We start from the raw sequence: 14,008 nt of genomic DNA on the forward strand, positions 1-14,008 counted from the left end.
CATTATTTCCAGATATTCAATGCCTGGCCATGTCCCATTTTCAGCACTGAATGTTTGGTTTATGTAGCATCAGCTTATGCAACGCCAATGGGTTGCTGCACAAAAACAGGACTATGTTTTATGCCCAATTGATGTGGTTATCCTGGCCGGTTAAGTGCTGAATATTGTCACTTAATTGGCCAAATGCTGACTCGACCCTGGAAGAGTTTTCATTTAGGTGCTAACCACTAATTTTCAGTGGTAATAACCAGTTTAGTGTCACTGAAAATTAGCAGGTAGCCCTGAACAAGCGATTTAACCAATTAGCAGCTCTTTCTGGACAGTTAAATCATTTTGAATATCGACCAGACTGTGCCTAATTCCGATTCCATCTACTATTATAAACTCACTAGCAGAGGACCCTTTACTTGTGTGTGTGCCTTGGGAATGCTGGAGTACAGGTTTGGCCATAGACCTTACTATAATTATGTATCCATATCTGGGTTTACATAGAAGTTTGCTGCACTTATGAATTCAATTAAAATATATGAAAAATATGTATCAGAAATATAGCAGGGACTATACATAAGGGTTGAATGTTCCCGTTCCCAAGAGAAGCAGAGATTGTGAAAAAGAGCTGAGTGTTTATGTTCGGATTCCAAGGTACCACTGTATTTGAAAGTCTGAATCATATCTCTCCTGTCCCTCATTTCCTCTAGGGCAGGGCTGCCCAAGTCCGGTCCTCGAGATCTACTGGCAGGCCAGGTTTTCAGGATATCCACAATGAACATGCATGAGAGAGAGATTTGCATACCAAGAAAGCAGTGCATACAAATCTCTCTCATGCATAGTCATTGTGGATATCCTGAAAACCTGGCCTGCCAGTAGATCTTGAGGACCGGACTTGGGCAGCCCTGCTCTAGAGTATACATATTCAGGGCTTCCAGTCTCTCCTCATACATCTTTTGGCATAAACTCTTACTATTTTCTCTGGAAGTCTTCTTATGTCCTTTGCCAGATAAGGTCTCCAAAATTGAACAGAATACCCCAAGTGAGGCCTCACCAACAACCTTTACAGCGGCATCAACACCTTCTTTCTTCTACTGGCTATGCCTCTTTCTTTACAGCCTAGCACCTTCTGGCAGCAGCCACCGTTTTGTCACACTGTTTCTTTGCCTTTAGATCTTCGGACACTATCACCTCAAGGTCCTTCTCTCCAGTTATATACGATGCAATCTTGGAAGAGTGGTTTTGTATTCTGTCTACAGCTTAGTCAAATTCATTCTCAATGCATGGTTAAACCAACAATCCAACAATATGGTCCATCCAGTCTTCCCAAACTGATTCAATTTAAATTTTTTTTTTTCTTCTTAGCTATTTCTGGGCAAGAATCCAAAGCTTTCCCCCGTACTGTGCTTGGGTTTCAACTACTGAAGTCTCCATCAAAGCTCACTCCCGCCCATCTACATCCGCCCAGCCCATCCTCAACCAAAAGGCCATATACAGACACAGACCATACAAGTCTGCCCAGTACTGGCCTTAGTCCTTCAATATTTACTATTATTTTCTTATTCTAGATTCTCTGTGTTCATCAACATTTTATTGGCTAATTTTAATCTAAAATATCATGCACTCCCCTATTGAAATACACAACACCCACATGCATAGCATATGATATGATATGAAAGTGATACAAATATGCACACTTGATCCTGATTTGTTTTTGCCATTTTTGTGATACAGACTGTAGAAGTCTGCCCGGCAATGGTTTTACTTCCCAACCACTGGAGTTGCAGTTGAAGTTCACTCCAACCCATCCAGTTCTGTCTTGACATATTTGGGGAATAGACCATAGACATCTGTCTGGCAATGGCCTTATTTCCCTACTACTGGAGTGCTATCTTAAGCACTACTCAGTTTTGTTTTCATTTCATTCTCTTTTTATATAGCAATCCTCTATGTTTATCTCACACATTTTTGAATTCTGACGCCTTTTTTGTCTCCAACTTCCAAACATCCACCAACCTCTCTGTGAAAAAGTACTTTCTGAAGTTACTCCTAATTTAATACCCTGTAACTTCAATTCATGTCCTCTGGTTCTACTACTTCTCTGTCTGTAGTAAAGATTTCTGCACTGCATTAGGGGGAAAGTGTGTCACAGTGGTTAAAGCGACAGCCTCAGCACCCTGAGGTTGTGGGTTCAAACCCATGCTGCTCCTTGTGACCCTGAACAAGTCACTCAGTTCCCCCCATTGCCCCAGGTACATTAGATATATTGGGAGCCCATCAAGATAGAGGGAAAAATACTTGAGTACCTGAACAAATTCATGTAAACTATTCTGAATTCCCTCGGGAGAATGGTATAGAAAATTGAATAAGTAAATATTAGTATATAACTATCTGTACCATATCACCCCCATCCCTCTTTTCTTCTAGGGTATAAATCTTCAGGTCATTAAGTCTCTTTTCATACATCTTTTTGTTCAAACCCCATGCCATTTTTGTCACCTTTCTCTGAACCACTTCAAGTCTTTTTATATCCTTAGCAGAATATAGCTTCCAAAAGTGAACACATTGCTCTAAGTGGGGCCTCCTTTCTTCTGCAGATTATACATCTCCATGCTTCTTTGATTGTGTTGGAGGTAAAACCACATAGAAAAATCTTTTTTAGGTATATTAGAAGCAAGAATCCGGCAAAAGAATCAGTTGGACCATTAGGTGACCAAGGGGTAAAAGGGCATTCAGGGAAGACAGGCCCTTAACAGAGATATACATCCCAAAGTACTGATAGAATTGAAAAATGAACTTATAGAGCTATTGTTCGTAAATGTAAAGTATATACTCAAATATAAACTGACCTGAATATAAACCGAGGTAACCATTTTCCCCCCAAACCTGGGGACGTAATATTCAAGTGCAGTGTCTTGCCTTTCCCTGCCCTGCCAGGCTCTGCACCCTCTTCCCCCTCTCTCTCTGCTCTGCCAGGCTCTGCATCCAGCCCCCTCACCCACTCCCTCACCTGCCCTGCCAGTCTTTGCACCCAGTCCCCCCCCCTCCCTGGTTCTGTACCATTTCCTCCCATTCCTGCCGATGCCTTTCAGGCTTCCACAGGGTCTACCGTGAGACCTGCTGGTCCAGCGGTTTCTGGGACAGGAGGGATCCCTCCCGCTTCCTGCCCCAGCCAATTCTAATTATTTTTATCTCCCTCCCACCTCCCCCGTGTACCTTAAGTATTCCTGGGGGTCCAGCAGTGAATCACAGCAGGAGCAACCTTCTGCCCATGCAGAACTGCTAGCTAATTGGCTGCTGTGAGTTCTTGTGGTCCCGCAAGAACTCACAGCAGCCAATTAGCAAGCGGTTCTGCATGGGCAGGAGCGAAGGAAAGTCACTCCTGCTGCGATCCACCGCTGGACCACCAGGGATACTTAAGGTACGCAGGGGAGGCGGGAAGGAGATAAAAATAATTAGAATTGGGCTGGGACAGGAGGAAGAAGGGATCTCTCCTGTCCAGGCCACTGCTGGACCACCAGGTCTCATGGCAGGCCCGGCAGAGGCCTGAAAACAGGTTGAGGAGGGGGGAGGGTCAGCGCTGACCCGAATATAAACCAAGACCCCCAATTTTGGATCATTTTTTGGTCCAAAAATCTCAGTTTATATTCGAGTATATAGATAATTTATGTTTAAATCCAGCATGGTACAGGAAGATTAGAGGGTGGCCAATGTATTGACAATTTTTAAAAAGGGTTTCAGAGGTGATCTAGGAAATTATAGACTGGTGAACCTGACAGTGCCAGACAAAATGGTAGAGACTATTATAAAGAACATAATTACTGAGCATATACATGAGACAAAGCCAATATTGATTTAGTCAAGAGAAATCTTGCCCCACCAATCTACTACATTTCTTTGAAGTGGTAAATAAACATGTGGATAAAGGTGAGCCAATTGATATTATGAATTTGGATTTTCAAAAGGCATTCAACAAGGTACCTCATGAAAGACTCCTGAGAATATGAGAAAGTCATGGGATAGGCGGTAATGCTCTATTGTGGATTAAGAAATAGTTAAAAGATTTTAAAAAACAAAGAATAGGGTTAAATGGTCAGCATTCTCAATGGAGAAGGGTAGAGAGTGGGGTTCCCCAGAGGTCTGTGCTGAAACCGCTGCTTTTTAACATCAATGATCTAGAGATGGGAATAACTAGTGAGGTAATTAAATTTGCTGCTGACACAAAGTTTTCACAGTTATTAAATCACAAGAGGATTGTGAAAAATTGCAAGAGACTAGGCATTGAAATGGCAGATGACATTTAATGGGATCAAGTGCAAAGTGATTGAATTGAAATTGAAAGGAAACTTCAGAGTGAGAGGACATAGAATGAGGTTAAATGGTGATAAGCTCAGTAATCTAAGGAAATACTTTTTTACCTCATAGTAGAGGTGGTGGAGACAAAGACTGTGCCTGAATTCAAGAAAGCGTGGGACATTCACGTGGGATCTTTTATGGAGAGGAGGGGATAGTGGATGCTGTGGATAGAGAGACTGGATGGGCTATTTGGCCTTTATCTGCCATCATGTTTCTTTGTTTCTATGATGAAGTTGAGAAAAAGGAACCCAAACTATAGCTACGTGATGCAAGATTTCCACATTAGGAGTCACCACCTAGCAAAAGGATCTAGGTGTCATCGTTGATGATACATTGAAACCCTTTGTGCAGTGTGCAGCTAAAAAAGCAAATAGAATATTAGGAAAGGAATGAAAAACAAAAAGCCTTTGTATCGCTTCATGGTGTGACCACACCTCAAATACTATATGTAATTCTGGTCACCACATCTTAAAAAAGCTATAGTGGAATTAGAAAAGGTTTAGAGAAGGGTGATGAAAATGATAAATAGGATGGGACAACTGGCCTTGATGGACTTTCGGTCTGTCCCAGTTTGGCAATGCTTATATCCAGTGATCTGATATCTCTCTCCTTCCCTTCCCTCCCGTGGTCTGGCATCTCTATCTGCCCCTTCTCTTTCTTCCCCTGGAGGTCTGGCATCTTCCCTTCCCTTTCCTCCCCATCCCTTTAGTCCAGCATCTCTCTTACCCTCCCCATGCTATTTCCCGCCTCCCCTTGCAGGATCCGGTGCTGCTGTAAATCTTTGGGCTGCCGGTAGCATGAGTGAAGTAAACACACTGCCTTCTGCAACCCAGAAGCTTTATCTATGTTACTGTTTTTCCTCTTTGCAGGGACAGGAAGCAGTAGCAGAGGAAAAGCTTCCAGGTCGCTGAAGGCAGTGTGTTTACTTCACTCATGCTTCCGGCGGCCCAAAGAGTTAGAGCAGCACTGCTGGGAACGAGAACAAAGAGCAAGCACTGGATCTTGCTGGGGGGGGGGGGGGGAGTGGACTTAGGATAGGTACGTGAGCTACCCAGAAGGTCTCCACAGGTTACCATGGCTCGCAAGCCTTCAATGAAGACCGCTGTTCTAGGGGTTCTATGGGCAGGAGTGATATCCATTCACTTCTGCTTTTTTGCAGCTTCCAACTCAAAATGGCCATTGCAACCTCTAGTGACAGTCTTGCAATACTCATGGTATCCTTGGGGGCCTAGGGGGCTAGGGGTGGGAGCTCGGTCAGGGGGCTACTTGTCTTCAGGAGGGGAATCCAGATTGCAGGGGTAGGATGGGGAGATTCAGAAGTGATGAGAGCTTCTACTTCCCTTATATAGGACCCAGCCAATATTAAGCTGAGGCCTGCATAAATGTTTTATTTGGGTACTGGCTGAATATCAGCTGAGACCTGCATAAGACCTGGTGCATGCCAGTATGGCAAAATATATTCAATGCTGATGCCTGGACATGGCCCAGCATTGAATATCCAGGCCTAATTCTTACATGATAATCAATGTTTAAAAAAATGCTGACCAATAAATCTTTAAGAGGACCTGTCAGGATGAGGGATAGATGGAGAGTGCTAGATGTGGTGTATTTAGATTTTAGCAAAGCCTTTGACAGTGTTCCACACAGGTGTCTCATAAATAAACTGAGTGCCTTAGATATGGGCCCCAAAATGACAGACTGGTCAGGAACTGGTTGAGTGGAATGCGACAGAGAGTAGCAGTCAATGGAGATTGTTCTGAGGAAAGTGATGTTACCAGTGGTGTGCCTCAAGGTTCGGTTCTTGGGCCTATTCATTTTAACATTTTTTGTAAGCAATATTGCTGAAGGGCTGTCTAGTAAGATTTGCCTCTTTCTGTATGATATCAAAATCTGCAATAATATGAGGATCTGTGGATAACACGAGGAAGGACCTAGCAATGCTGAAGGAATGGTCCGAAATTTGTCAGATAAAATTTAATGCTAAGAAATGCAAGGTTTTGCATTTGGGCTGCAAAAACCCGAGAAATGGTACAGTTTAAAGGGCGAAGAACCTTTGAGCTCACAAGAGGCACAGGATATGGGTCTGATAGTATGTGATGATCTTAAGGTGGCCAAACAGATTGACAAGGTGACAGCAAAAGCTAGAAGGATGCTAGGGTACATAGAAAGAGGTATGGCCAGAAAGAAAAAAGGATGTATTGATGCCCCTGTATAAGACTCTGGTGAGACCTCATTTAGAATATTGTGTACAATTCTGGAGACCACAACTTCAAAAAGATATAAACAGGATGGAGTTGGTCCAGAGGAAGGCTGCAAAAATGGTTGGTGGTCTTCATCATAAGGCATACGAAGCAGAGTTAGATCTCAATATGTATACTAACACGGCATAAATACTCACAAGGTGAGTTTCTTTCAATTGAAAGGAAACTCCAGCGTGAGAGACTGTCACCTTTTCAATCTGTTTGACCACCTTAAGATCACACACTGTCACACCCAAACCTTGCTCCTCTTTTGTGCTGCCATGAGAAAGCAGGGACTATGCACAGATGCTAAATTTCCCTTTAATGCTTCACCCTAGAAGAGGAAGACATCATATTTACAACAAGCAAAATTATAGTCATTTCATCCCGATAAAATGCCTTTCATATTACATTCTCTTTGAACAAAGAATTAAAAGTGCGTATGTGCTGTACTGCCCCCCTGGAGGTTGCTGGTTTTGAAACCTGTGCATGCAGATGGATCAGGTAGCAAACAGGGAAATAAAAATAAAATCACTGTCTGATAATGTGCAGGGCAGAGGGTGAAAATGAATAAAATTAATGTGAAAAAAAAAGAAAAAAGGATTTTATGGGTTGAAAGAGATTTGTGAAATATCTTAGCATTATCAAAGTGACATTGACTCCCCCTTTGTCAGCAGCACTGAAAGCTTCCTCTGATTCTCTGGTGAAAATACTGATGACTAAGCGCAGGGGCTTTCTTTAAAAGTTTTCTTTCAGAGCTTAGTGTGGACAGCAGAAGAGGGCTACAGACACAGGCAGCAAGAGCACATGCTAATTTGTTACCTTCTGAGGTTGCAATTCCTCCCTTGCTGAGCTTTGCAATTTGCACCATAAATTCTCCTCTACAAGTTTCTAAACTTTGTCTCCCCCCCTCCCAACATTGTCTGGTATTTGCAGGAGTCCATTTTAGTATTTTCAGCCCCCAGCACTTTCTCTTTATTTTGCTGGAGTATCTGACTTTACCTGATATTCAGACCACAAGAGACAGCCAAAACTGGAAATTTACATAGAAACATGAAGGCAGATAAAAGACACATGGTCCATCCAGTCTACCCATCCGTGGTAACCATTATCTCTTCCTCTTCCTAAGAGATCCCACATGCCTATCCCATGTTTTCTTGAATTAAGACACAGTCTCTGTCTCCACCACCTGTTCCGGGAGACTGTTCCATGCATCTACCACCCTTTCTGTAAAAAGTATTTCCTTAGATTACTCCTGAGCCTATCACCTCTTAACTTCATCCTATGCCCTCTCATTCCAGAGTTTCCTTTCAAATGAGACTCGACTCATGCGCATTTATACCATGTAGGTATTTCAATGTCTCTATCATATCTCCCCTCTCCTGTGTTTACTCTAAAGTATACTCCTTATAATGAAGACCACGCACTATTTTAGTAGCCTTCTTCTGGACCGACTCCATCCTTTTTATATCTTTTTGAAGGTGCGGTCTCCAGAATTGTACACAATATTCTAAATGAAATCTCATCAGAGTCATATACAGGGGCATCAATACCTCCTTTTTCTTACTGGCCATACCTATTCCAATGTACCCTATCATCCTTCTAACTTTCACAGTCAACTTTTCCAACCTGTTTTCCAACCACATTAAGATCATCACATACAATCACACCCAAGACCCGCTCTTCTGTCGTGCACATAAGTTCTTCATCCCCTAAACGGTGCCATTCCCTCGGGTGTTTGCAGCCCAATCTCATGACCTTGCATTTCTTAGCATTAAATTTTAGCTGCCAAATTTCAGACCATTCTTCAAGCTTCTCTAGGTCCTTCCTCATGTTATTCACACCATCAGGTGTGTCTACTCTATTGCAGATTTTGGTATCATCTGCAAAGAGACAAATCTTACCTGATAGCCCTTCAGCAATATCATTTATAAAAATGTTTAAAAAAACAGGCCTAAGAACAGAACCATGGGGCACACCACTGGTAACATCCCTTTCTTCAGAGCGATCTCCATTGACCACTAAACTCTGTCTTCTTCCACTCAACCAGTTCCTGAACCAGCCTGTTACTTTCAGGCCCATCCCAAGGGCACTCAGTTTATTTATTAAACGTCAGTGTCGAAAATTGTCAAAGGCTTTACTAAAATCTAAATACACCATATCTAGCACACTTCCTCTATCCAATTCTCTGGTCATCCAGTCAAAGAAATTGATCAGATTTGTCTGACAAGACCTACATCTAGTGAATGCATCATGTCTGGTCTGCAGATGAACGCTTCTGTACCTCTCAGAAGGGAATCGCCAACCACCACTACCTTATGACTCCTAGTTGTCACAGATTCAATAATTTGGGAAATTTCAAGCTTTGGTCCTTCCTTTTCATGGGATGCTCTTATCACCTCCAATTCTAGGGCAGCATACCGGTTCTTCAGTTCAAGGGCGGGTGGAGTCGCAGTTCAAATCTTGCAGGGTTCCGTAATATGATTCTAGCTGTCTTCCCTCAGCACAGCTTCTTCTTTCCCACTGCTAGAATTCTTTGATGCCTAGTGAACCATTTCATTGATGTTCCTTTCATTCTCACGGATGCTTCTCAGTCTTGCCACCTCCTCTCTCAGTTCCTTTACTTCCTTCATGAGGGATTTAAGCTGAAGACAGCTTGCACCTGGAACTACTCCCTCTACCTGGGTAGCATTTTCGGTCTGCACAAAGACAGAAACTGTAAACTGAAGCTTTGGTGACACAATGTTTCCAAGCAATACTGTGGTTGCAGAAGTACTTATACCTGGAAGAATGAAGAAAGAGCAGAAAAATCCTACCAAATCAATGCCCTGTTCCTGGTTGGCTGTAGAGACTATAAATCAAAAAGCTCCGCCTTGAGGCAGACAGTAATTCACAGGTTGCTGTGAAAACTCTCTTTAATGCTGATCCTCTACAACCGCTCTTTTAGAACCAGGCTTACTGAGGCTTAGGCACTAGACCAGCATTCCTCCCCTCAAGGATATCCTGTGGAGTCTGATCTCTAAGACAGTCCTCAGAGTTCAGTCTGATGACCAGCATTGAATTTCTGGGGATTTTTAGAGGGCAGCTGAGACACAGCTAGCTAAGCCAATATTCATCGGCTGCCGGGAAGTCCAGTGGTCAAACATAGACCGGCTTTTTAAGTGGGTCTATCCGATCATGAACTTAGCCTGCTAGTTGCTGAATATTGGTGGTGATCGGCTATTTTATCACTAGACTAGCTGCTGATGAGATATTCAGCAGGAAATAGCTGTCTATCTCTGGATATTGGCAGATAGCTGGTTATATTCTATTTGGCTAGTTGGCCAGGAACCATTCCTGGCTGACCAAATAGCACTGAATATTGTGCGGCTCTATATTTTCAGCCCTTGCTCCCATTGCATTTTCCTGGTGTCTCTTATATTTTCAATCGCTCAGATATTTCCAGCTCCGGGGCCCTGCATTTCGATGTAGTCTCCTCTGCTCTTTGCTAGTTTCCTGAGGTATTTTCAGCTTACACTCTGTACTTTCTTGGAGTTTCTTGGAGTTTCAGTCCCTGTGCTCATTCTGTATAACTATAGTCTCCTCTAATAACTTCAGTCATAGCACTCATTCTGTCTTACTGGAGTCTCCTTCGTAATTTTACTGTCTGTACTCTCTGCATTTCCCCAAAGACTCCCCAAGTGTTACCTGCTCTGTTCAGGAATCCTGTACTTATCACTATTGATAACTACATTGCACATGAATGAACAGAGGAGTGGTGAAGATTTTGTGTTACTGCTTTTCCAGTGCTACAGATTGAGCAGGTATTTGCTCAAAGCCTTTGAATTAAACATGACTCTGATTGCTTTGTGTGTCCCTTTTAAGAATTATGCATGTATGATGTAGTTTGAGGCCACAGAGACCCCCCTATATCAATTTTAACAGGCAGTAACACCACTGTGGATTCTGATTTGGGGTCTGTAGGCAGCTTTTGAGTCAGGATTTTGAATCAAGAATTGTTTTTTTTACCTTTTCTAGCAGAAAGTACTGTAGATGCTTATAGTTTCATCTTCTACATAAAATAACCGGCATTGAATATTTGGACATAATTTGGAGTGGCCAAGCTGCCTAGAACTTATGCGGGTCTGGCCGATATTCAACCAGGCCTGTATAAGAGTTTCAGCTGGGGCCCACATATGTATTCTTACCTTTAGAAAAAATAACCCCCCCCCCCCAAAAAAAAAAAACCCCATGCCCCATCCAGCTCCCCCAATGTCTCTTATCCCCCAACTATCAAATCCCCCCCTATGTGTAGGTAGGCCACCTACATATCTGTTGGTTCAGCAGGGGGTGTCTTTGGGGGCATCCTCATGGCATCTTTGAAAAATGGATGCCACAACTTCTTGCAGCAGATGTCCTAAATTTACCCACTCATCTAATACAGGTCCCAGCTGAATATCGCCAGAGCCTACATAAGCCCTGGCTCCTCTCCAGCACCACCCCTGGCCCGCCTTTGACCAACCCACTTTTTTGGAGGTGGTCAGAGCCAATATTCAGTGGCATTACCTGGCTTAGTGCCGCTGAATATTGGTGTTTAGATGCTGATCAACAATTTAAGCGGGCCAGAGTCTCTCTCACCCACTTAAATCGCTCTGAATATCAGGCCCAAAAGAGGAAGAGTTCTTGAAATACATAAAAACACAAGAAGAGGAATATAGAAAAGAATACTGGGAAAAAAATCTAAAGGAAGCAAAGACAGAAATGCAACTGACAACAGCACAGGTAGAATTAAAAATAGCTAGCGATGTACAGAAAGGTGATAAGACTTTTAAAAAATATTTTGAGAAAGAGGAATTGTAAGACTGAAAGATGCTGAGAACTGCTATGTAAAGAGCGATCATGCTAAAACAAATACTTCTTTCTGCAGTCATGGAAGAAAATCAAGGAGAAGGACCACAATCAACTGACAAAGCTATATATGGAAATGGAGTAGATACTGTACTGTTCATGAAAGTAAGTATACGAGGAGGCGCTGAAAAGTTTTCAGCTCAGCCAACAAAGTTGGGGCAGTCTCCACTGAGGGCTATACACTTAGGCCTGGACTCTCTAAACAGTGCTATTTTTTTTGGGGTGACGGAAATTGTGCCAAATAAATCTATTTTTTTAATTAGAAATATATTTTATTAACAATCCATAACAAAGCAAATAACAGATGTCAAACTCAGGGCTCCTTTTACAAAGGGGCGCTAGCGGTTTAACGCGTGTAATACCGCGCGCTAAACCGCCGGCCATACTAGCCGCTACCGCCTCCTCTTGAGCAGGCAGTAGGTAGTTTTTAGGCCAGCGCAGAGGTTTGCGCATGATGAAAAGTCACACGCGTTAACCCCGCTAGCGCGGCATAATAAAAGGAGCCCTCAATATCTAGATATAATTATGCAAGATTTTAACAGTAAAATGACAGTGAGTGCTGGTAAAAGGAATACATTCAGAGCAAAGGAAGGTAAGTAATGGAGGGCCTCAGAAATTGGTACTGGGACCAGTTTTGTTCAATATACAGTATCTGTGAGCAACATTGTCAAACAGTTAGAAGGAAAACTTTGCTTTTTTGCAGATGACATAAAAGGATTGCAATAGACTGGACAACTCAGAAAGTGTGGATAACATGAGATGTGTTCTACAAAAATTGGAAGAATCATTTAACATCTGGCAGCTAAACTGAATGTGAAGAAGCGCAGAATGATACCCTTGTGGTATAGAAATCCAAAGAAGATGTATTGGAGGAATGAGAAGCTGAAATATTGTGACAAAGCGGTGGCTAATGGATGCTAGAGAGAAGTATAACAAGAAGACAAAAGGAGGTCTGAATACTCCTGTACAGGTTATTAGTGAGACCCCACTTAGGGCCTGTTTTACAAAGCCGCGCGGCAACATCCCCGAAGCCCTTTAAATCTCTATGGGCTTAGGGGCCGTTACCGCGTTGCAGCCGCTAGCGTGGCTTTGTAAAACAGGCTCTTAGAGTACTGTGTTCAGTTTTGGAGGTCATATATTATCAAGGACATAGAGAAAATGTTCAACCGCAGTCGAGCCTCCTTTTGGTTTTCCTTGTTATATTATTTGTATGTTAAATTTCAGCAATTTCTGCTCCGTCTCTATTTGATAGTGGACTAACTATATAGTATAATCAAAATTTACCTTGAATTATTTGGATTTAGTGATATTTTCTTTTCCATGATATTTTTTCTTGTGTTTTGATTGTGATTGTCAAAATTATAAAATTAATAAAGATGTCAAGGACATAATACTTGGAGTAGTTCAGAGATAGGCGGCAAAAATGTTATGGGGTTTGTGCTAAAAGATGTATAAAAAGAAACTTGAAGTCTGAATATGTAAACCCTAGAGGAAAAGAAGAACAGGGGAAACATGACACAAGTGTTTAAATATTTGGAAGGTATTAATATATAAACAGATCACTCACTTTCAGAGATGGAGAGATGGTAGACCTAGAAGATGGTAGACTTAGAAATAACCAATTCAAAACTCATCCACCTTGAAACGTGCTAAGTACTAAAGCATGAGATGTTAAATACCCAATATCCACTGCCAGCACAGGCTCATTCAAAAATTTAAGAAGAGGAAAAGCCTCAGAACCCAACCCTTGCCAACCAGAGATATGGCTAACGGTTTGCTACCCTCTATACCTTTAGCTATATCTCTGGTTGGCAAAGGTTGGGTACTGAGGCTTTCTCCTCCTCTTAAGTTTTTGAATGAGCCTGTGCTGGCAGTGGATATTGTGTATTTAACATGTTATGCTTTAGTACCTAGCAGGTTTCAAGGTGGATGAGTTTTGAATTGGTTTATTATTGAGTTCCCCTATACTTGTGTCTTTGTGGCTTTAGACTTAGAAATAACACCAGGAAGTACTGTTGCACAGAGAGAGTGGTACTGTGTTTCTCTGGAAATAATACCTATCCCGAAAATAAGCCCTAGCAGGATTTTCAGGTTAGGTCTTAATATAAGCCCTACCCCCAAAATAAACCCTGGTCCCAGGATTCGCCAGCAGTTTCCCTTCCCTCCCTCCCATCCCTTGTGCAGCAGAACCCTTGAGCAAGCACCGCTGCCCCCACCCCCCCAGCACCCACACCTGCCACGCAGCCGAATCCCCATCCTTCCCTCCCATCGGAACCCCGCCATGAGCCCTACTTACCTCCCTAAGAAGTGTCGGGCCGGCAGCACTCTAAACAGGCTGCTTCGGCCTTCCCGTCCGTGTCCGCAGCAGAGTGAATTCATGGGCGGACAAGGCCGAAGCAGCCTGTTTAGAGTGCTGCCGGCCCGACGCTGCTTAGGGAGGTAAGTAGGGCTCGTGGCCGGGTTCTGATGGGAAGGAGGGAAGGATGGGGACTTGGCTGAGTGGCGGGTGTGGGTGCTTGCAGGGGGGGGGACGATGC

General features: G+C 42.9%; 1 protein-coding gene and 1 long non-coding RNA gene across 2 annotated transcripts in view; one reads left to right on the top strand and one right to left on the bottom strand.

The window, feature by feature from the left end:
* LOC117364442 overlaps nucleotides 1-13,103 on the top strand; it is a 42,760-nt gene extending 29,657 nt beyond the window's left edge. The window contains exons 2-3 of the long non-coding RNA XR_004540250.1: nucleotides 11,491-11,576; nucleotides 12,175-13,103. This is a non-coding gene — a long non-coding RNA (uncharacterized LOC117364442). The remainder of the gene's footprint in view (nucleotides 1-11,490; nucleotides 11,577-12,174) is intronic.
* The window catches only part of NRXN2 (neurexin 2), a 1,565,743-nt gene that overhangs the window by 296,562 nt on the left and 1,255,173 nt on the right, over nucleotides 1-14,008 (bottom strand). The gene's annotated exons all lie outside the window — the stretch shown is intronic.

Source organism: Geotrypetes seraphini, chromosome 8 (genome assembly GCF_902459505.1).
Source record: "Geotrypetes seraphini chromosome 8, aGeoSer1.1, whole genome shotgun sequence".
In the NCBI taxonomy this organism is placed as follows: Eukaryota; Metazoa; Chordata; class Amphibia; order Gymnophiona; family Dermophiidae; genus Geotrypetes; species Geotrypetes seraphini.